This window comes from Hyla sarda, chromosome 7, assembly GCF_029499605.1.
Source record: "Hyla sarda isolate aHylSar1 chromosome 7, aHylSar1.hap1, whole genome shotgun sequence".
Classification (NCBI taxonomy): Eukaryota; Metazoa; Chordata; class Amphibia; order Anura; family Hylidae; genus Hyla; species Hyla sarda.
The window spans coordinates 216,597,887-216,621,997 of record NC_079195.1 but is presented as its reverse complement, the minus strand read 5'-3'; the positions used below and the strand labels follow the sequence as shown (position 1 = coordinate 216,621,997).

The 24,111-nt window shown below is 42.3% G+C and overlaps 1 long non-coding RNA gene across 1 annotated transcript in view; it reads left to right on the top strand.

The window, feature by feature from the left end:
• The first annotated feature begins 6,005 nt into the window (after positions 1 to 6,005).
• Positions 6,006 to 24,111, top strand: part of LOC130283326 (uncharacterized) — a 49,592-nt gene continuing 31,486 nt past the window's right edge. Inside the window, exon 1 of the long non-coding RNA XR_008846652.1 lies at positions 6,006 to 6,118. This is a non-coding gene — a long non-coding RNA (uncharacterized LOC130283326). The remainder of the gene's footprint in view (positions 6,119 to 24,111) is intronic.

Below are 24,111 nucleotides of genomic sequence, written 5' to 3'. Positions count from 1 at the left end.
CGCCTGGCCCGGGTGAATGTAGACAGCTGTAGAGTTCTTGATGTCATTTACAATAAGACTTCAAGTCATTCACCTTTGTGTCAGCCCGGGCCTCAGAGCTGCTCCTCCAATGAAATGTAAATAAGCGTAAGCGCTGACTGTGCACACAGATTACCGAGAGATGTCTGTGAGGCGACTGAATCCCTGCGGGATTGATAGGGAGAGCGTTTAATTCAATATACAATGGTTTTATAGTCACCGAACAGGGATTGTGTCAGATTCTTTAACTTGCGTTATTTTAGTAAGCCTCCATGAAACTCCACACACCTGTAATGTCAGTTCAAGAAATCTATATATGTGATTATATAGAATACTTTGTTTTATTTGGATAGGGGTTTTAAAGGACCCCTTTAAAATCCACCATTTCTATATAGTATAGACAAAGAACTTCCGTTCTTGAAGTTTCTAGGTTGAACGCTAAAAAAATTGGCAAATGGAATTTGGCAGGGGCCAAATTTTGTGGTGTAGATGACTGGGTAAGGATATTTCCAGAAAGGGTGGGGTGTTTCCGGTCAGGGAAGGACAAGCAGTGAACTGCCAATAGAGTCATGGATGTCCAATGCCCATCTGAGCTTGTGTAGTCAAAGACTGGTTATAGTGCCCATGTTGGCCCCTGTCCAATGCTGAAAGGGTCTACTGTGGGCATATGAGCATCAGAACTGGAGCATAGAGCAATGGACACAGGTGGCCTGGTCTTATCAATCATGTTTTCTTTCACATAATGTGGATGTGTACATCACTTACCTGGGGAAGAGATGGCACCAGGATGCACAAGATGGCAAGGGAAAGAAGAAAACAAGATGGCGGGAGAAGTGTGATGGGCAATGTTCCGCAGGAGATCTTGTGTCCTGTCATCATGTGGATGTTATGGCAGCGGGACCCCCTAATGGCAGTGGCCTCTTTCAGCAGGGTAATACCCTCGGCCACACTGCAGGCCTTTTTCAGGAGTGAGGAACACGACAAAGAGATCAAGGTGATGACTCGCCCACCAGATTCCAGACACCAAATCTCCATCTGATCGATCATCTGTGGGATCTACTGGAAAAACAAGTCTGATCCATTGAGGCCGCACCTCACGCCTTACAGTATTTACAGGATCTGCTGCTGACAGGTTAGTGGTGGTGTGGTGTCTCAGTACTGGAGTGTGTCCTGTCAGGTAAACATTGCTTCAGGTGCCTGCACTGGGCCCTGCTGCTCTGTTGATGCTGTAACATTCATTATAGTCTTTGCTTGTTGATTTATAATGTTTTGCATTGTATCTTTAAGAAATGTAAAGGATATATGTTAGGAGGTATGATGCAGAGCACCCATGTGACCCGGGTTGCCCAATGGGCGGTCCCCTAGCTAGGCCATAAATAGTGTAGGGGGGACTTATTCAGACTAATTTAGTTGTAAATTAGTGAGTGTAGAGAGCAGAGCTCAGTGTGAGCTGCAGTGTGGAGAGGAGTCAGCAGGAGTGTGAGGGGATCCAAGGAGAAGCCTAAAGAAAATCTTCAAGCAAGCAGCCACAACATTCTGCAAGTGTTTCCTGCCCAGGAAGAGTTCGAAATTCCTAGCTGTGGGCACAGGAGCTGGTGAGTCAACGGGTCACACAGTGTTAGTCTAGGATAGTTACAATAAAAAGCCTCCGGCTGCTGGATCCGTGGACTAGTTCATATCCTGGAAGTGTAGCGTTAATTGGACACGATCAGAACCCTAGTCAGCGTGGGAGACCTCAGAATTAATTCTAAAGCCCTGGTCTGCAACAAGTAAAGTCAAGTGGGTGTAAAATACTACAAGTCACAACAAGTCTACTGGGCTTCCAAGGGTTACTCCTCATCTCCTCTACTCTAATCTGCGATGTGAGGATTGTAACATCTACTCCTGCCTGGTGCCTGGCCCAGGATAAACTGTTGGATCCTCGGACCGTGTAGGTTAACGGTGCCCTGGCATCACGTAGTGATACATATCACCACCCCGAGTCACGTACCACAGTCTGTCCAGAGTATGCCCAATATTTTCTCCTATAAGAAGACAAATAACACTGGATCGTACCATTAACAATGATTGAAGGAGACAACTCAGCGCTTTCTCTTTCCTCCACTTCTCTGACCGGCAAAGGCTACATATGGAACAGAATATGCTCACTACACTCTCCCATAGATGTCACTAGTTTATTTCTGACACAGTGTAACACAACTCTCTGCTGTACACAGCTTAGGCAAGATGGCTGCACCCGGAATCCTAGAGAAGAAACAATGTGTAAAAAAGTTTAGATATATTTTTTACAGACAAAAATAATAAGGTGATACCTTCCCTTTCAGATAATCTAAAACATATATAGAAAGTTATATTCCCAAGGTTTATTAATATCTCCTCGCAACATTGGATAATCCCAGAAAAACCCGGTCTGACGGCTAAACATGTGGATGATGAAAAGTAAAGATGGGGCCTCCCAGTAAGCAGCGCTGTGTTTATTGATCTGTGATCACAGCTTGGTGCTTGTACCCAGAACTGCCAGGTATAATGAGAGACTCCTGCCGCCTATGAAAGGATTTCCCTCTTACTTTGTATGTATCCATTGGGCTTTAAAAATCCACCAAATCTTCTGCGAAATCCTGGGAGACTCTGCAAATCGTCAGTGCAGAAGCAGTAAGCCGACCCCTTACAATGTGCCGAGCGTGGAGCCGGTGTGAGGTGAGATTTCCAAACCCATGCAAAAATCGAACCGCTCCTCACACCGACATCATGGAGTCACTGGGAGGAAGCTGGCAACATTTGTCATCCTGTGCAACCTTCTTTACTGCACCCGGCAATCATATATGGTTCTGTTAAAAATGGTTCTGTTAAAAAAAAAAAAAAAAGAAGAAAAATGTCTACATTTATGAGAAGGCAGGTCCTATGAAGATGGGAGTAGTAGGAGCCGCTGGGAGTTGTAGTACTCCAAATATAATTTATGGTATCTCAGTAGCTTGAGGGCCTTAGCTGGACCCAGAGGACCCTCCTGGTGGTCATTGTCAATAGGGGGTCTGCACATATGTCTTGGTGCAGGTGTGCCATGAGCCATGTTAAGTGCAAATAAGTTGAACCCGAAACCTAAACCAGAAAAATTGGGGCTGTTACTAAGATATGTGTTTACCAGCATACAAAATAACTCAGGTCTCTGGTTTTCCCAGGTTGTAGTGCGCCGAGATGTGACATCACTAGTCAGGTGATGACAGGGAGCCTGTCTGCTTCAACAGCATCGACAGCTGGAGGCACCCTGGTTAGAAAACACTGGTCTTTTGAATGGAATGCAGCTCATTTGTGTTTCAATGGGTGAGGTGGCTGATGTGTGGGAGGGAGGGAAGTGACCTCAAACTTAAAAGCATGGAACTATAGAATGTGTAGTTTGAGAATGAAATTCGAATGAAATCCAACAGGAAACACACAGTTCACAAAAAGATAACCACAGCATAACGGTATTCTCACAATATATCCATTTAGACCCAAGACAAGCACATATCCTTCCTAAGCATGTCCATTACTGTCTGGCAGGTACGTACTAAAATCACCTTATGGTGGATAACCCCTTTAACTCTACTGAGAGTTGTCTTCACAGGTTGGCTCCCTGTGGTGAATACTTTTGTTACGGTTAGTTGTGCTATGATACGCTACGTTAGGGTGTAGGTTGGTTAGGTTTGTAACATGGAATTCACGTAGCACTGGCTTAAGCTGGAGGCCCACTAAGACTCTAATGGAAGCAGAAGAACCCTTGTTCAACTTCTCTCTTCTCACAGGTTTTCAGTAGATAACCCTTCAACGTGGACTGGATACAGCTTGTGGGTGTAAATTTTCTTCATAGGATACAGTGCTTTCATTTTTTTTTCAGGTTGTAATTGGTAATTTTACACTTTTTTATTTAACACAAATTTTTAAAGGGGTACTCTGGTGCTTATCCCCTACCCCCCGCCGCTGGGGACCCCCGTGATCTTGCACACGGCACCCCGTTTATAATCAGTCCCCGGAGCATGTTCGCTCCGGGTCTGATTACCGGTGACCACAGGGCCGACAGCGTGTGATGTCACGCCTCCGCCCCCGTGTGACGTCACACTCCGCCCCTCAATGCAAGCCAATGGGAGGGGGCGTGATAGCTGTCACGCCCCCTCCCATGGGCTTGCATTGAGGAGCGCAGCCGTCGGCCCTGTGGTCACCAGTAATCATACCCAGAGCGAACATGCTCCGGGGACTGATTATAAACGGGGTGCCGAGTGCAAGATCACGGGGGTCCCCTGCGGCGGGATTCCCGCGATCAGGCATCTTATCCCCTATCCTTTGGATAGGGGATAAGATGTCTAAGCACCGAAGAACCCCTTTGAAACAATAAAATTTTAGTTATTACATAAAAATGTTATTTACTACTTAAGATTTAGGCGTTTGGGTGCATGTATGAGAAATCCCCATGGTTCTATACTATGATTCAATAAGATTGTGGTGTCCCGGTACCGTATTGCATACCGTACCTTGTATGGTGGTCCCCAAAGTCAGAGTAACTACGCTCAGGTAGGGTCCCCCAGGTGGGACAGCCCCTAGTCGCCTCTCCTCTACTCTAATTCTGTAATGTTTATATATGTACATATTTAATAATAATGTATATTTAATATAATGTATAGTATGCTTACCTTGTCTAGCGTCGCAGGGCCTTCGGTCATGTGACCATGTTAAATCCTCTATGGTATGTTAGAGGACATTTGGAGGTCCTTGGGTCACATGTTACCCATAATCCTGTGTGAAGGTGATTGACATCAGTGTGGGACCAATTAGTACTAGTCCAGCCCCTGCCCATTTAAGGGAGCTCGTGGATGCCGGACTAGCAGGACGGATCTGCGCAACTTTCAAAGACACGCTAGGCCTAACAACCTAACGGCCTCAGCAGAACCTAAACCGTGAGTCCTAATCTAATCCCCGCTAAAGCTAGCGTGGCTACTGGACCGCAACTAATTCCCCTAAATCCAGTGGAACAGCGCATATCAATCTAAAGACTCTAAATTGCTTAAGGTCCCAACCTTTGTCAATCTCCAAGAGAATTTGCATTTGTAGAGACAGTTTCTGTTGGGAAGTTGCGTAAAATCTGCAGTAAAAGTTCCAACTGTTTCCAGCAAACTCTCCGGTTGTGGACATTCCATTATTCTATACCTTCCTATCGCTCTTGGGAAGGGTGGCGATAGGACAAGCATTACAGAGGAACCCTCACCCTGGCGTCACGAATAGCAATGGTTAATCAGACACCCTTTAGTCACCGCACAGCTAAATCCTATATACCCTACTCCCCCAGGGTATCACAAGATGTTTTCCATTAGCCTCAATTCTTCTAGGAGGAGTGCCTCCACAATACAGCACCTAATGGACCATTCCAAATATGGGTCTGTTTGACACTGAAGGCATATATCTATGTACAGTGATCCCTCAACTTACAATGCTCTTAACATACAATGGTCTTTTCTGGACCATTGTAGCTTGAATACAATACAATGCTACGGACAGTCCAGATCTGTGAAACATGTCAATGGCTGGAAGAACCGACCAATCAGAATGGACATTTTACTGGTAAAACCCCTGTATTACTGAAGTGTATACACTGAATCCTGTTTGGTAGTGCCCCCTACAGTACAGGGAAATACATAGACAGTGATTAACAGCTTCCAGCAGCTCTTTCTGACTTTTATATGTAAGGACTTGCTTTATCTGTATTAGTTATCTACTTATTTTTGTTTGTCCTCACTTTTTTCCTATCTTTGGATGACATTTTGGTGGCTTCAGAACCAATGGTTAATGTATGAGTATTTTCTATGCACTTGTTACTTTAAGAAACCTGTTGCTATGAACCTTGTTGTTAGGGGAGTATGCAGAGGTGAACCAGGTGACTTATCCGGCCAATGGTACCTCTCTAAATTCCTCCCATATATAGTGAGGTCAGACTTCAGGTCTCAGTCTCTTGCTGTGGTACACTTTGGTGAAGTCTGTCTGTGAGGTGATTCTGAAGGAGGCCTGAGGCCTAGTCCACCAACCACACATCTACTACCAGTTAACCCCAGTACCCAGTGAAGGTCAAAGCCTTGCGGTAAGCACTCAAGTCAACAATCAACTATAAGTACCATCTTTCCAACCTCAGTAAAGCAAACCAGTCATCCGTAACCTTGTGCCAGAGTGATTATTTGTCCCGTGCCTGGCACAGGAGAAGCTGGTCTACCTCGGGTGGTGCATAGTTCATCCACGCCCTGGCATCACAAAAAGGTGCACCACAACAGGGTTACATAGAGTTATAGGGGGAGATTTATCAAAACCTGTCCAGAGGAAAAGTTGCCCATAGCAACCAATCAGATCACTTCTTTCATTTTGCAGACGGACGCTTTGTTAAAAATGAAAGAAGCGATCTGATTGATTGCTATGGGCAACTCAACTTTTCCTCTGGACAGGTTTTGATAAATCTCCCCCATAGTCTCAACATACAATGGTTGTCCTGGAACTGATTAATAATGTAACTTGAGGGACCACTATACATTGTAGCCCAAATTACTTCTATAGGACCCAAACTACTGAAATATTGAGTTCTTGAGACCTTAGTCATAGCTGCACAGTGTGAACTTGTCCGTATTTAGATGTTATTGTTATGGTTCGTAGTTTTACAGCACTACATATTTGTAGACATAAGAATCAATAACTGGGATGTGGATGTTGAGCTTTTCTGTGTCCATCTGGTGATACCGTGATACCATGCTGCTCGGTGTCTAAGCTCCATAACATCTCTTCTATCCTTCTCACAAATCTGTCATAGGACTGAATCAAAGAGCGATGGATTTCATCCTCTAAGAGCTCAAGACAGCCGGGCAAGATGAACCAAAAATAAGAGACAGATAAGGGACCTAAATCTTCATTAGACAGAAGATTAATTGTCTCATTGTTCAGCTCTCTATTTTTGGAACTAAAAACCAAGGAATACATCTAATGTAATTTATTATACGGCTTTGTAAGTTATTACTTCTTGGGTAATAAGTTGGGTATATTAGACACTTTATTTGTATTAACATTTGTGGTGGCCCAGTACGGGAGTTGTGCCCCCGTACCCTTACTGTCTTGTCAGGCAGCCTGCTTACTTTGTCCCCTAATGAATATGTTGCTCTGCCTGTATTATATTGTATAATGTATATAAGGATGTTATAGCTTTAAGAAATGTTAACATGTGATCACCAGTTGTCATGTGAGTTGTCATGTGAGTATAACCCAGTGAGGTATCAGTGACAATGTGACCTAAGGGTGACCTATGGGACCCCTCCTAGTCTCCCCCATATAAGCCCTAGTAAGCTACAGTCACAAGTAAGCTACGTTCACAGCTTAGTGAGTCTCAAGTCAAGTCAAGTCAGTCACTGTCATCCATTGTCAAGTCAGAGTGGCCTGCACTAAAATTGTCCAAATCTACTGCAAGTCCCAGCAAGCTCTTAAGGTCTCTGAAGTCACTGGTTACCTCCGTGGGTACTGGCTGAACTGTATAGACTGTTCCATCTGTCACTCAGTAAAGCTACTGTTGTCTGTAACTTGTCGTCGGAGTCATTATATCCCCCCGTGCCAAGCCCAGGATCCAGCAGTATACCTTCGGGTGGTATTGAATATAAACCATGCCCTGGCATCACGAATACAAGAGGTTAATGCCATCTGCCCCTAGGGTAATTCCATCTGCCCTGCATCACACCACTTACCACAACTTTAATAGCAAAAATAGTTACAACAACATTTTATTACTGCCCCAAAACAATGCAAGATACAGAACCCCCATAATATGTCAGACATAGTACCCCTAAACAGGAATAGGCTAAGGTCATTGAAAACAGCGACAACCACTTTACCTTTTATAAGGGGCAGCCAAAGTGCTCCCATAAAAGTGGAAATAGCCACAATGCATTAATAACATTAACATCTACAGTGCCCACACAACAGTACCAACCATAGTGCCTTGTGATAGCTACTGTGGTCCTATAACAGTAAAAGCTACAGTAACCCCATCACAGCAATAGTCACAGGGCCCCAAATCAAAGCCACAGAGGTCCCATAAAATGAACAGCTCTAGTTTAAAGTAACAGTTAGCAGTGCTCTATAACAGTAATATACACAGTACCCCATAACAGTGACAGCCACAGTGCCCTATAACAGTAATATACACAGTACCCCATAACAGTGACAGCCACAGTGCCCTATAACAGTAATATACACAGTACCCCATAACAGTGACAGCCACAGTGCCCTATAACAGTAATATACACAGTACCCCATAACAGTGACAGCCACAGTGCCCTATAACAGTAATATACACAGTACCCCATAACAGTGACAGCCACAGTGCCCTATAACAGTAATATACACAGTACCCCATAACAGTGACAGCCACAGTGCCCTATAACAGTAATATACAGAGTACCCCATAACAGTGGCAGCCACAGTGCCCTACAACAGTAATATACAGAGTACTCCATAACAGTGACAGCCACAGTGCCCTATAACAGTAATATACACAGTACCCCATAACAGTGACAGCCACAGTGCCCTATAACAGTAATATACAGAGTACTCCATAACAGTGGCAGCCACAGTGCCCTATAACAGTAATATACACAGTACCCCATAACAGTGACAGCCACAGTGCCCTATAACAGTAATATACACAGTACCCCATAACAGTGACAGCCACAGTGCCCTATAACAGTAATATACACAGTACCCCATAACAGTGACAGCCACAGTGCCCTATAACAGTAATATACAGAGTACTCCATAACAGTGGCAGCCACAGTGCCCTATAACAGTAATATACAGAGTACTCCATAACAGTGGCAGCCACAGTGCCCTATAACAGTAATATACACAGTACCCCATAACAGTGACAGCCACAGTGCCCTATAACAGTAATATACAGAGTACTCCATAACAGTGACAGCCACAGTGCCCTATAACAGTAATATACAGAGTACTCCATAACAGTGACAGCCACAGTGCCCTATAACAGTAATATACACAGTACCCCATAACAGTGACAGCCACAGTGCCCTATAACAGTAATATACAGAGTACTCCATAACAGTGGCAGCCACAGTGCCCTATAACAGTAATATACACAGTACCCCATAACAGTGACAGCCACAGTGCCCTATAACAGTAATATACACAGTACCCCATAACAGTGACAGCCACAGTGCCCTATAACAGTAATATACACAGTACCCCATAACAGTGACAGCCACAGTGCCCTATAACAGTAATATACACAGTACCCCATAACAGTGACAGCCACAGTGCCCTATAACAGTAATATACAGAGTACCCCATAACAGTGGCAGCCACAGTGCCCTACAACAGTAATATACAGAGTACTCCATAACAGTGACAGCCACAGTGCCCTATAACAGTAATATACACAGTACCCCATAACAGTGACAGCCACAGTGCCCTATAACAGTAATATACAGAGTACTCCATAACAGTGGCAGCCACAGTGCCCTATAACAGTGACAGCTACAATGACTCCAAAACAAGGGTAGCCACGCAGTCCCCATAACATTATCAGCCTGAAAACAATGACCATCACAATGGCCTACAGGATATAAAAGCAAAGAGCCATCATATAAATTACCGTTAGTGGCCTTATAAGTAATAGTCCCTATACCCCTAAAACAGCAAAACGGTTGATGGCCACAGAGTCCTCATAACTCTTACTGCCACAGACTAGCACCTCCATAACAGAGGTAATCACAGAGCCCCCATAACAGAGCTAATCACAGTGGACTGATAACAGAGCTAATCACAGTGCCCCCATAACAGAGCTAATAAAAGTTCCCCCATGTTAGAGCTAATCACAGTGTCCTCATAACAGAGCTTATCACAGTACCCCCATAACAGTGTTAATCACAGTGCCCCCCTAATAGAACTAATCACAGTGCCCCCCCCCCTAATAGAACTAATCACAGTGGACTGATAACAGAGCTAATCACAGTGCCCCCCTAATAGAACTAATCACAGTGCCCCCCCCCCCCCCTTATAGAACTAATCACAGTGCTTCCTGAAGTGCCAGCTCAATACCATCCTGCCTTGGTCTTTTTCTGAAATGGCTAAATCTCCTGTATGAGCGTCAGGTGCTTTGAGCCTTTTACACTAAAGTCTTTCCTGTGATTGGATCAAAGTGTTGCCTGAAGCACTTCAAGCCTCAGATTTCTGCCCGCCAGATATCACATCTGAACACCTGAAGCTCTGTGAGGCTCCGGCTCTCGGTTTGTTGCCTTGAGCATTTCTGTATCTGAGACACCACTCGATATGGGCAGTACGGATCCTTCAGATCACCACCAAACCATACTGAGTAGCCAAAGGAGTACACTAACATACATAGACCTAGTTGTGGTGGGCCGATATGGGAGGTGTTACCCCGTACCCTTGCTGTCCTGTCAGGCAGCCTCCCTTCAGTGTCCCCTGGGCCCCCCTTGCATCTGTGCCCCATGTAAATATGTTTAATGTGTGAAGAAAGCGTTGTCACTGTAAGACTGTGTACCATGTGAGTTGTCATGTGATTGTTACCCAGGAGGTGTCAGTGACCAGGTGACTTAAGGGTGACCAATGGGATCCCCCCAGACCCTCCCCCATAAAATCCCTGGGTGGAGCCCAAGTCGTCGCTAAGTGTGTGTCCAGAGTCATAGGAGGCCTTTAAGTCCAGTCTGCAGCTACAAAGCTACAAGTAAGCCACAGTCACAGTCTTTTCAGTCATCAGTCACAAGTCAAGTCAGTCGCAGTCATCATTTGTCAAGTCAGCAACGCCTGCATTAAATTGACCCCATCTACTACAGGTCCCAACAAGCCCTTAAGGTCTCTGAAGTCACTGGTCACCTCCTTGGGCCCTGGCTGAACTATATAGACTTTTCCACCTGTCTAACCTCAGTAAAGCTACCATTATCCGTAACTTGGCGTCGGAGTCATTATTGCCCCCATGCCTAGCCCAGGATCCTGGGAGACCCAAGACAAGGGTTTTCAGTAACACTGTGAGTCCAAACCGTTGGACCCCCAACCAACTTACACTTACCCCCTATCCTGTGGATAGGGAATAAAGGTTGTTGGTAGGGCTGCCTTTTAAAAGGGAACCTTCTTTGTGTGCTATCAGGCCCTTGATATACTTCTCCTGAAAGCTCCCTTTAGATTGTAGTGAATACCCAATAAGGGTGGAATAGGTTAAGTGACAGACTTGGCTTCTCTCTCTTGGCTTGGTTCAGACAACAAAAAAGAAACAATAAGGTTCCTTTTAAAGCAGTGTTTCCCAACCAGGGTGCCTCCAGCTGTTGCAAAACTACAACTCCTAGCATGCCGCTGTTTGGGCATGTTGGGAGTTGTAGTTTTGCAAAAGCTGGAGGCACCCTGGTTGGGAAACACTGTTATAGAGTACAAGGATTATGTTCTGTCTTTACCAAGCTCTTTAGCTCCCCCTATTGGAAGATGCAGGTAGTCAGCATGTTATAAATTATGTCTATGCAGCGGATTTGGAGCTCTATATCAACTTATAGAGTAGTATTTCCTAACCAGTCTGCCTCCAGCTGTTGCAAAACTACAACTCCCAGTATGCCCAGACAACCTTTGGCTGTCCGGGCATGCTGGGAGTTGTAGTTTTGCAAATGCTGGAGGCACACTGGTTGGGAAACACTACTTTAAAGACTACAATTTCCCATTGAAAAAAATAAAAATAAATCTTTTTCTCCAGTTCTTTCTTTGTTTTTCCTTCTTCCCCATCATCATTTACTCCCATTACTCAATTTTCTGATATCTTTTTAATATTTTTCTTTAGCTTTTTCTATTTATAAAAAAAAACAAATACAAAATTCATTTAATCTCTACTTATCCAACAGCGGCCTTCTTCTGTTTCTTCTCCGCTGTGACAAAAATAAAAAAATAAATAAAATTAATACTTTCTTTTTAATACTAATATAAATGAAAAAAAAACATCGAGATTGCAAAAGAAATAATTGCAAACATAATACTAACGAGAAAAAGATCCAGACTAATTACCTGCAACAACCTGACACGCCGATACCGTCCTGTGAAAATGATTGCGTAATAAAATAGGAACAATTTGTGCCGGAGCGAGAAAACGCGCGTTCAATTAGAGAAAATAATATTTCCCCCTATTACATTTTTTTAATGACTTCATATTCTGTACACATTTTTTTTCTTTTAAAGGGCAGATCCACCCCTGAAAACCATGTCATGCATTTTATTGAATTAAAGGGGTTCTTGGCGGTTGAATTTTATTTTTGACAGTTTAGTTGATGCTGAAAGGTATCACAAGGGTTAATGCACTACACATACATGCTGCGGAGGTTACGGCAAAGATTAAGTTCACCTTTAATGGCCAGATCATGTGACAGGTGTATTTGAGTTAGAACAGCCCAGAAAAAGATCATATTTTGAAGTTAAACACAGTAAGTATTCACTAGAAACAAGTATTCACTACAATCTATAGGGAGCTTTCAGGAGAAGTACATCAAGGGCCTGATAGCTCACAAAGAAAACTGTGCATTGTTTGCCTCTTGGTCCTGGTCCAGTTAAGGAGACCGATCGTTAGTCAGGGGATACCCATCTGGGCACATGTCTTAGCAGGATCAACTATGTTGGTATGGGAACCTCTGCAAAAGTTTTCAAGTTTTCTCAGCTACACCCCTAAGAAGATAATGCTTCAGTGAGCACAGTTTTTGGATTGCTCTAGAGAGTCCCCATAATTTTAGGAACAAGTGAAGCTATACTCTATATAGGGATCAAGTAATGTCCAGGGATAGACCCACCAGCTGAGTCTAGACCTTCTAAAGTAAGAAAGTCATTATTTTAAGAGAAGCTTGTTCAGTCACCCATACATTGCAACGAACATCTCTACTCTGCACACACTAGAATACTTTTCATAGCCAGGGACTTTTGTGAAACTAACTGTTACCGCTGTGTTACATCTGAAGTTTTCCAAGGAAAATTGCGTTGCAATTTCCTGTGTCAGATTAGGGTAAATTCACATTGCCGAGCTTAATGAACCCTGAAACGGGTCGGATGCAAACAGCTAATACCCCGACATACCCCATTTACTTGCATGGGGTCTGTTGGTGATCCGGTAATTTTATAGTTTATCGTAGAAAAAAATTGTGCTTGCACTAAAACTTGACAGAACTGCCAATGGAGCTCCACATAATGGAGCCTGACAGCGGTGTGAACAAGCCCTTATCTGCACGCACCGATAACACCAACTGCATCCTGGTCCAACATCACCAGTACACAGGACACTGGGACCTGCCCCAAAAGTTACCGCTATTGTACCAACACGTGCAGCCCCTCCATTGGCTATGCGCACTTATTTCTATTATACCCTGCCAAGTATCACAGCACAGTACACTGCAACACAGTACAATATTGCAGTGTATTTATTGTTAAAAAAAATAATACATTGAGAAAATTGTTGTTTTTGTCACCTCAAAAGTGATCAAAAAGTTGTATGTATCCCAAAATAATACTAATAAAAACTACTGTTTGCAAAAAAACAAATGGAAATATTAAGAAGATACAAGAGTCAAAATAAGGTGCAAACAAAACAGAGTAAAACAAAAGTAAATAAATCATTCTTTTTCTGTTTACTAGTATATTTTGGGCAGTTGCTATGCGACTGTCTCCCGGGTGATCTATTACTCTGGATCAGCAGGTTTTGACTGCTCAGCTCAGGGCTTGTTTAGAGTTGGAGTTCTGATTTGGCTAGTCTCTATTTAAAGATCCCCGGCATTTGCAGTATAATGCGGATTATAGCCTCATACAGAGTATGATACGTATTATAGCCTCATACATAGCTGTTGCAGTAAACATACACAAATGTAACATGTCCGTAAAGGCAAAAATATAAATTTTCCAAAACATTGTACAAAGCAATAAATGGTATAATTAAAAAATAAAGTACCCAACCCCCCCCCCCCCCCCCAAAAAAAAAAAATAAGAAAATGGCACTGTAGATGGAAAAACAAAAAGTTGTGGTTTTTGTAAGGCAGGGATGAAAATCGCAGTAGAGGAAAGGAGTTAATACCACACGTCCGTTACTAAAACTTTGAAGCCATACAAAAAATGCTGGAATTTGTAGTTCTCATCAGTTCACAAAAACATATGACTAATGCGCAGGATAATATAAGTTCCCACGCAGAATACAAATTGACAGAAGCCAGACGATAAGAAAACAACCCTCTCCGTCTCACTTGGCAGTCCTCAGATTTATTTTGCTGGCACTGGAAATCTTTGTTTAAGTCCACGTTTCGCTGGGTGGTATTATGGCTGGTCCTCCGCTGTCCCTCCATCTGTATTCGCAGAATGGTATGTGGTCTGAATGATAAGTACCATCAGACATCATTAATGCTGCGCTCACCTGAGTCCACACAGAAACCTGGTCGTTTGACTGTATTTAAAAGCCAGAAGGTTGGCGATTGATGTTGAATGGAGATGAGAGAAGCGGCAGCTGCGGCCACTTTGGGGTTTACCGAATGGAAGCGATTATTTTTAAACATTTCATCAGTTTCATCAATACATAAAACATAATAATATCAGTGCACAGGTCTCCCAATATTTGTGCCTCAGTGTTTTATTTTATCAGAGCTAAGTCAAGGCATGGCACAGTGTTTCCTAACCAGATTGCTTCAGCTGTTGCGAAACTACAACTGCTGGAGTCACCCCGGTTGGGAAACACTGATTTAAAGGGGTTATCCAACATAAAATGACTTTACTAATTTCCTGTCAGCCAGTAATGGACATGCTTTCCAAGGATCTGGGCTTGTGTTGGTGGTAAATGGCCGTGTCCTGTGTCCCCCATTACACTGCTGCCTTGTTTGTGTGAACTGGCTTCCGATTTCTGTGGCCTCCCTTAAACTACAATCCCCACGATCTCTTGTTTCTAGGTGGGGGGGGGTGACTTATTTCCCTCACACACATCAGCCACCCCTCCCATTGCAGCACAGCTAGGCTCCCTTCCATGCCTGCCGTGCATAAAATTACAATTTCATGCAGCCCTGTGGAGAATAATCTCCCTCCCACACAGTGGTCACTGCAACCAATGAAGCACAGACATGCTCCCTTTTAACACCTGACCATTGATATAGTGTCTTGTGCCCCACTGCAACCTGGGAAAGGCCTGAGACAACACTCATTTTGTATGCTGCTAAAAATGAACATTCGGGGAAAAGTTCACAGAAGAATTGCAAGATCAGCCATGAAACACAAGACACTATATTAAGAACAACACTAACTTAATAGCGCCTGTAGCATAGTCAAATAAACAATAATCCGGAAATACCCCTTTAAACAGTGTAAACTGAGACTAGACAGTCTGAAGCTGTCTATACATTTAAGATAGCACTGGTTTGGCCCAAAGCTTAATCTTTTGATCCACATACATATGCATGCTTAGTTCAATAGAGCATGCATGTATTTTTCAAAGTACAAAAGGATCAGGCATGTTGAAATTTAAAATGTCCCTGTCAAAAGCTTTCAAGAAAAGTTTTAATCAGTGAGGGTCTCAGGGCTGAGACCCCCACCAATCAATAGAACAAGTATGGGTCTTCATATCCAAAATAAAATGGGCCAAAAAGGGCGAATTCTACAGGGGAACCTAGCCGCACTTGTTGATTTTTGTTACAAGTAGTGTTGAGCGGCATAGGCCATATTCGAATTTGCGATATTTCGCGAATATATGGACGAATATTCGTCATATATTTGCTAAATTCGCATATTTGTAATATTCACGTTTTATTTTCGCATATACGAAAATTAGTAGAAACCATAATTAGCATAAGCAAAAATTTGCATACACGAAAATTAGCAAATACGAAAATTAACAAAAATAAATTCGCGTATGCGAAAAGTATCATAAACCTTATTTCGCATATACGAAAATTAGCATAAGCAAAAAATTCGCATATGCGAAAGTTATCACATGCGAAAAATTTACATAAACCAAAATTCGCACGCCAGTCTCACACAGTAGTATTAGAGCCTTCTTTACACCACACAAGCTGGAAGCAGAGAGGGATGATCACTGTGATGTGTACTGTGAAAAAAAAAAAAAAAAAGAATATTCGTAATTACGAATAAATAGTGCTATATTCGAGAATATTCGCGCATTCGCGAATATGCTATATTCGCGATTAAAATTCGCATTGCGAATATTCGCAAGCAACACTAGTTACAAGTAGTAGGAATCATTCTTTTTCGGTCTACTAGTATGTTTTGGGCAGTTGCTATGTAACTGTCTCCCAGATGATCTTTCACTCTGGATCAGAAGGTTCTGACTGCTCAGCTCAGGGCTTGGTTAGAGTTGGAGTTCTGTTTGGTTAGCCTCTATTTAAAGATCCCGGGCATTTGCAGTATGATGCGGATTATAGCCTCATATATAGTATGATGTATGCAGTATGATGCGGATTATAGCCTCATATATAGTATGATGTATTCAGTATGATGTGGATTATAGCCTCATGTGTGGTATGATGTATGCAGTATGATGCGGATTATAGCCTCATATATAGTATGATGTATGCAGTATGATGCGGATTAAAGCCTCATATATAGAATGATGTATGCAGTATGATGTGGATTATAGCCTCATATATAGTATGATGTATGCAGTATGATGCGGATTAAAGCCTCATATATAGTATGATGTATGCAGTATGATGCGGATTATAGCCTCATATATAGTATGATGTATGTAGTATGATGTGGATTAAAGCCTCATATATAGTATGATGTATGCAGTATGATGCGGATTATAGCCTCATATATAGTATGATGTATGTAGTATGATGCGGATTATAGCCTCATGTGTGGTATGATGTATGTAGTAGGATGTGGATTATAGCCTCATATATAGTATGATGTATGTAGTATGATGCGGATTATAGCCTCATGTGTGGTATGATGTATGTAGTATGATGCGGATTATAGCCTCATATATAGTATGATGTATGTAGTATGATGCGGATTATAGCCTCATATATAGTATGATGTATGCAGTATGATGCGGATTATAGCCTCATATATAGTATGATGTATGCAGTATGATGTGGATTATAGCCTCATATACAGTATGATGTATGCAGTATGATGCGGATTATAGCCTCATATATAGTATGATGTATGTAGTATGATGCGGATTATAGCCTCATGTGTGGTATGATGTATGCAGTATGATGCGGATTATAGCCTCATATATAGTATGATGTATGCAGTATGATGTGGATTATAGCCTCATATATAGTATGATGTATGTAGTATGATGCGGATTATAGCCTCATATATAGTATGATGTATGTAGTATGATGCAGATTATAGCCTCATATATAGTATGATGTATGCAGTATGATGCGGATTATAGCCTCATATATAGTATGATGTATGCAGAATGATGCGGATTATAGCCTCATATATAGTATGATGTATGCAGTATGATGCGGATTATAGCCTCATATAAAGTATGATGTATGCAGTGTGATGCGGATTATAGCCTCATATATAGTATGATGTATGCAGTATTATGCGGATTATAGCCTCATATATAGTATGATGTATGCAGTATGATGCGGATTATAGCCTCATATATAATATGATGTATGTAGTATGATGCGGATTATAGCCTCATGTGTGGTATGATGTATGCAGTATGATGCGGGTTATAGCCTCATGTGTAGTATGATGTATGCAGTATGATGTGGATTAAAGCCTCATATATAGTATGATGTATGCAGTATGATGTGGATTATAGCCTCATATATAGTATGATGTATGCAGTATGATGCGGATTATAGCCTCATATATAGTATGATGTATTCAGTATGATGTGGATTATAGCCTCATGTGTGGTATGATGTATGCAGTATGATGCGGATTATAGCCTCATATATAGTATGATGTATGCAGTGTGATGCGGATTATAGCCTCATATATAGTATGATGTATGCAGTATGATGCGGATTATAGCCTCAAATATAGTATGATGTATGTAGTATGATGCGGATTATAGCCTCATATATAGTATGATGTATGTAGTATGATGTGGATTATAGCCTCATATATAGTATGATGTATGTAGTATGATGCGGAATATAGCCTCATATATAGTATGATGTATGTAGTATGATGCGGATTATAGCCTCATATATAGTATGATGTATGCAGTATGATGCGGATTATAGCCTCATATATAGTATGATGTATGCAGTATGATGTGGATTATAGCCTCATCTATAGTATGATGTTTGCAGTGTGATGCGGATTATAGCCTCATATATAGTATGATGTATGTAGTATGATGCGGATTATAGCCTCATATATAGTTTGATGTATGCAGTATGATGTGGATTATAGCCTCATATATAGTATGATGTATGCAGTATGATGCGGATTATAGCCTCATATATAGTATGATGTATGCAGTGTGATGTGGATTATAGCCTCATATATAGAATGATGTATGCAGTATGATGTGGATTATAGCCTCATGTGTGGTATGATGTATGCAGTATGATGCGGATTATAGCCTCAAGTGTAGTATGATGTATGCAGTATGATGCGGGTTATAGCCTCATGTGTAGTATGATGTATGCAGTATGATGTGGATTAAAGCCTCATATATAGTATGATGTATGCAGTATGATGTGGATTATAGCCTCATATATAGTATGATGTATGCAGTATGATGCGGATTATAGCCTCATATATAGTATGATGTATGCAGTATGATGCGGATTATAGCCTCATATATAGTATGATGTATGCAGTATGATGCGGATTATAGCCTCATGTGTGGTATGATGTATGCAGTATGATGCGGATTATAGTCTCATATATAGTATGATGTATGCAGTATGATGCGGATTATAGCCTCATATATAGTATGATGTATGCAGTATGATGCGGATTATATCCTCATATATAGTATGATGTATGCAGTATGATGCGGATTATAGCCTCATGTGTGGTATGATGTATGCAGTATGATGCGGATTATAGCCTCATGTGTGGTATGATGTATGCAGTGTGATGCGGATTATAGCCTCATGTGTGGTATGATATGTGTAGTATGATGTGGATTATAGCCTCATGTGTGGTATGATGTATGCAGTATGATGCGGGTTATAGCCTCATATATAGTATTATGTATGCAGTATGATGCGAATTATAGCCTCATATATAGTATGATGTATGCAGTATGATGCGGGTTATAGCCTCATATATAGTATGATGTATGCAGTATGATGCGGATTATAGCCTCATATATAGTATGATGTATGCAGTATGATGTGGATTATAGCCTCATATATAGTATGATGTATGCAGTATGATGTGGATTATAGCCTCATATATAGTATGATGTATGCAGTATGATGCGGATTATAGCCTCATATATAGTATGATGTATGCAGTATGATGCGGGTTATAGCCTCATGTGTGGTATGATGTATGCAGTATGATGCGGATTATAGCCTCATATAGTATGATGTATGCAGTATGATGTGGATTGTAGCCTCATATAGTATGATGTATGTAGTATGATGCGGATTATAGCCTCATATATAGTATGATGTATGCAGTATGATGCGGATTATAGCCTCATATATAGTATGATGTATGCAGTATGATGCGGATTATAGCCTCATATATAGTATGATGTATGCAGTATGATGCGGATTATAGCCTCATATATAGTATGATGTATGCAGTATGATGCGGATTATAGCCTTGTTTTTAATGCCATATGTTTTAGTCCAGTTTAATTCTTGTTTCTATGTTTAGTTCTTGCTTTTATCTCTATTTTGAAGTTACTGCTGTAAAATTCAGTTTACTTTTCTGTTTTGATTCCTGTGATCAAAATAAACATAACAGGGCAAAATCTGCAAGGGAAATTTGTTTATTTTGGTTTCAAATGACAGGAATCATTCTGCCGTCCTTTTTTTCTGTTTTTGGTAGTTATTATGCAACTGTCTCCGAGACGATCCATTACTCTGGAACAGCAGGTTCTGACTGCTCAGTGCAGGGCTTTTTAAGAGTTGGAGTTCTGATTGGTTAGTCTCTAATTAAAGATCCCTGACATTTGCAGTATGATCCGGATTATAGCCCCATACATAATATAATGTATGCAGTATGATGCGGATTATAGCCTCATATATAGTATGATGTATGCAGTATGATGCGGATTATAGCCTCATATATAGTATGATGTATGCAGTATGATGGAGATTATAGCCCCATACATAATATAATGTATGCAATATGATGGAGATTATAGCCTCATACATAGCATGATGTTTGCAGTATGATGTGAATTATAGCCTTGTCCATAGTATGATGTACGCAGTATGATGTGGATTATAGCCTCATACATAGTATTAGCCATGTACAGTGGGGATCAAAAGTTTGGGCACCCCAGGTAAACATTTGTATTAATGGGCATAAAGAAGCCAAGGAAAGATGGAAAAATCTCCGAAAGGCATCAAATTACAGATTAGACATTCTTATAATATGTCAACAAAAGTTAGATTTTATTTCCATCATTTACACTTTCAAAATAACAGAAAACAAAAAAATGGCGTCTGCAAAAGTTTGGGCACCCTGCAGAGTTAATATCTTGTACTGCCCCCTTTGGCAGGTATCACAGCTTTTAAACGCTTTTTGTAGCCCGCCAAGAGTCTTTCAATTCTTGTTTGAGGTATCTTTGCCCATTCTTCCTTACAAAAGTCTTCCAGTTCTTTTAGATTTCTGGGCTGTCTGTCACGCACTGCTCTTTTAAGGTTTATCCAAAGATTTTCAATTATGTTGAGGTCAGGAGATTGTGATGGCAATGGCAAAACCTTCAGTTTACGCCTCTTGATGTAATCCCCCGTGGATTTTGAGGTGTGTTTAGGATCATTTGTAGAAGCCATCCTCTCTTTAACTTCAGCTTTTTCACAGATGGCATCAAGTTAGCATCCAAAATTTGCTGAAATTTTATTGAATCCATTTTTACTTCTACTCGTGAGATGTTCCCTGTGCCACTGGCTGCAATACAACCCCAAAGCATGATTGATCTACCCTCATGCTTAACAGTTGGACAGAGGTTCTTTTCATTAAATTATTTTCCCCTTCTTCTCCAAACGTACCTTTGCTCATTACGGCCAAAAAGTTCAATTTTAACCTCATCGGTCCACAGAACTTGTTTCCAAAATGCATCAGGCTTGTCTATATGTTCCTTTGCAAAGTTCAAATGCTGATTTTTGTGGTGAGGACGTAGAAGAGGTTTTCTTCTGATGACTCTTCCATGAAGACCATATTTGTACAAGTATCTCTTTATAGTGGAATAGTGTACCACAACCCCAGTGTCTGCCAGGTCTTTCTGGAGGGATTGTGCAGTCAAACGTGGGTTTTGAATTGTTTTTCTCACAATCCTGCGAGCTGTTCTGTCTGATATTTTTCTTGGTCTTCCAGATCTTGCATTAACTTCCACTGTTCCTGATGACTGCTCTTTCTTAATTACATTCCGAACAGAGGATATTGACATCTGAAAATGTTTTGCTATCTTTTTATAGCCTTCTCCAACTTTGTGAGCGTCAAATATTTTCAGATTTCTAGACAACTGCTAAGAAGAACCCATGGTGCTGATTGTTGGGGCAAGGTCAAATGAGTCTGGGCATTTAAAACCTTTGAGATTGACATCACCTGGTCTTCCCAGATGATGATTGAGAACAATCTATGACACTGGCAGGTCTCAGCTTTGCAAAGGTGGCCAAACTTTTGCAGACGCCATTTTTTTGTTTTCTGCTATTTTGAAAGTGTAAATGATGGAAATAAAATCTAACTTTTGTTGACATATTATAAGAATGTCTAATCTGTAATTTGATGCCTTTTGGAGATTTTTCCATCTTTCCTTGGCTTCTTTATGTGCATTAATATATATTTTTACCTGGGGTGCCCAAACTTTTGATCCCCACTGTAGTATGATGCAAATGATAGCCTTATACATAGTATGATGTGTGCAGTATGATGCGGATTATAGTCTGTACAGTGGCATACTAAGGGAGGGGCGGGGGGCGGGCTGCCCCGGGTGCTGCTCACAAGGGGGGTGCCAGGGGCGGACTGACCCGCCACCGCCGCCACCACCGCCACCACTACTGAGGATGCAGGACACTCGTCCCAGATCCCCAGCAGACAGCGGTGCCTTCGCCTGTATGCGCGATACACGTACATACAGGAGAAGGCGTCCCCTCTGTGTGAGCCGCATATGCAGCTACACAGAGGAGACGTGATCTCCGCCCCCACGCAGCACGCAGTACAGGCGCCGGTGACGTCACTCATCCGGCGCCTGTACTGTGGAGGGGAGAAGACGCGGGCCCTGCAGCTGAGGAGATCGCTGCGTGGGACATCAGGTGAGCATCCTTTTTTTAATTTTATTTTCTCAACTCTGCCTATACCTATGGGGAAGGGGAGGGGGGGGGATTACTTTACATATACCTATGGGGGAGGGGGGGATACTCTACATATATACCTATAGGGGAGGAGGGGGGTTACTCTACATATACCTAAGGAGAGGGGGGTTACTCTACATATATACCTATAGGGGGGGGGTTACTCTACATAAATACCTATAAGGGAGGGGGGGGTTACTCTCTACATATACCTATGGGGAAGGGGAGGGGGGATTACTCTACATATATCTATGGGGAAGGGGAGGGGGGGGGGTTACTCTACATATACCTATGGGGAAGGGGAGGGGGGGGTTACTCTACATATACCTATGGGGAAGGGGAGGGGGGGTTACTCTATATATACCTATGGGGAAGGGGAGGGGGGGTTACTCTACATATACCTATGGGGAAGGGGAGGGGGTTACTCTACATATACCAATGGGGGAGGGGGGGTACTCTACATATACCTATAGGGGAGGGGGGGTTACTCTACATATACCTATGGGGGAGGGGGGTTACTCTACATATACCTATGGGGAAGGGGAGGGGGGGTTACTCTACATATACCTATGGGGGAGGGGGGGTTACTCTACATATACCTATGGGGAAGGGGAGGGGGGGTTACTCTACATATACCTATGGGGAAGAGGGGGGTGTAGCTGCATATACATATGGGAAATGGGGGTGTATCTGCATACACCTATGGGGAAGGGGAGGGGGGGTTACTCTACATATACCTATGGGGAAGAGGGGGGGTGTAGCTGCATATACATATGGGAAAGAGGGGGGGTAACTGCATATACCTATGGGAAAGGGGGGTGTAACCGCATATACCTATGGGAAAGGGGGGGTTGTATCTGCATATACTTATGGGAAAGGGGGGAGGGTGTAACTGCACAAACCTATGGGGAAGGGGGGGGTGTAGATGCATATACATATGGGAAAGCGGGGGTGTAACTGCATATACCTATGGGAAAGGGGGTGGTGTAACTGCATAAACCTATGGGGAAGGGGGGGGGGTTTAGATGCATATACATATGGGAAAGCGGGGGTGTAACTGCATATACCTATGGGAAAGGGGGGGTGTATCTGCATATACTTATGGGAAAGGGGGGGGTGTAACTGCATAAACCTATGGGGAAGGGGGGGGGGTGTAGATGCATATACATATGGGAAAGCGGGGGTGTAACTGCATATACCTATGGGAAAGGGGGGGTGTAACTGCATATACCTATGGGAAAGGGGGGGGGGGTGTAACTGCATATACCTATGGGAAAGGGGGGGTGTAACTGCATATACATATGGGAAAAGGGGGAGTGTAACTGCATATACCTATGGGAAAGGGGGGGGGTGTAAATGCATATACCTATGGGAAAGGGGGGATGTAACTGCATATACCTATGGTAAAGGGGGGGGTGTAACTGCATATACCTATGGGAAAGGGGGGGATGTAACTGCATATACCTATGGGAAAGAGGGGGGATGTAACTGCATATACCTATGGGAAAGAGGGGGGTGGGTATAACTGCATATACCTATGGGAAATGGGGGGGGGGGTGTAACTGCATATACCTATGGGAAAGAGGGGGGGATG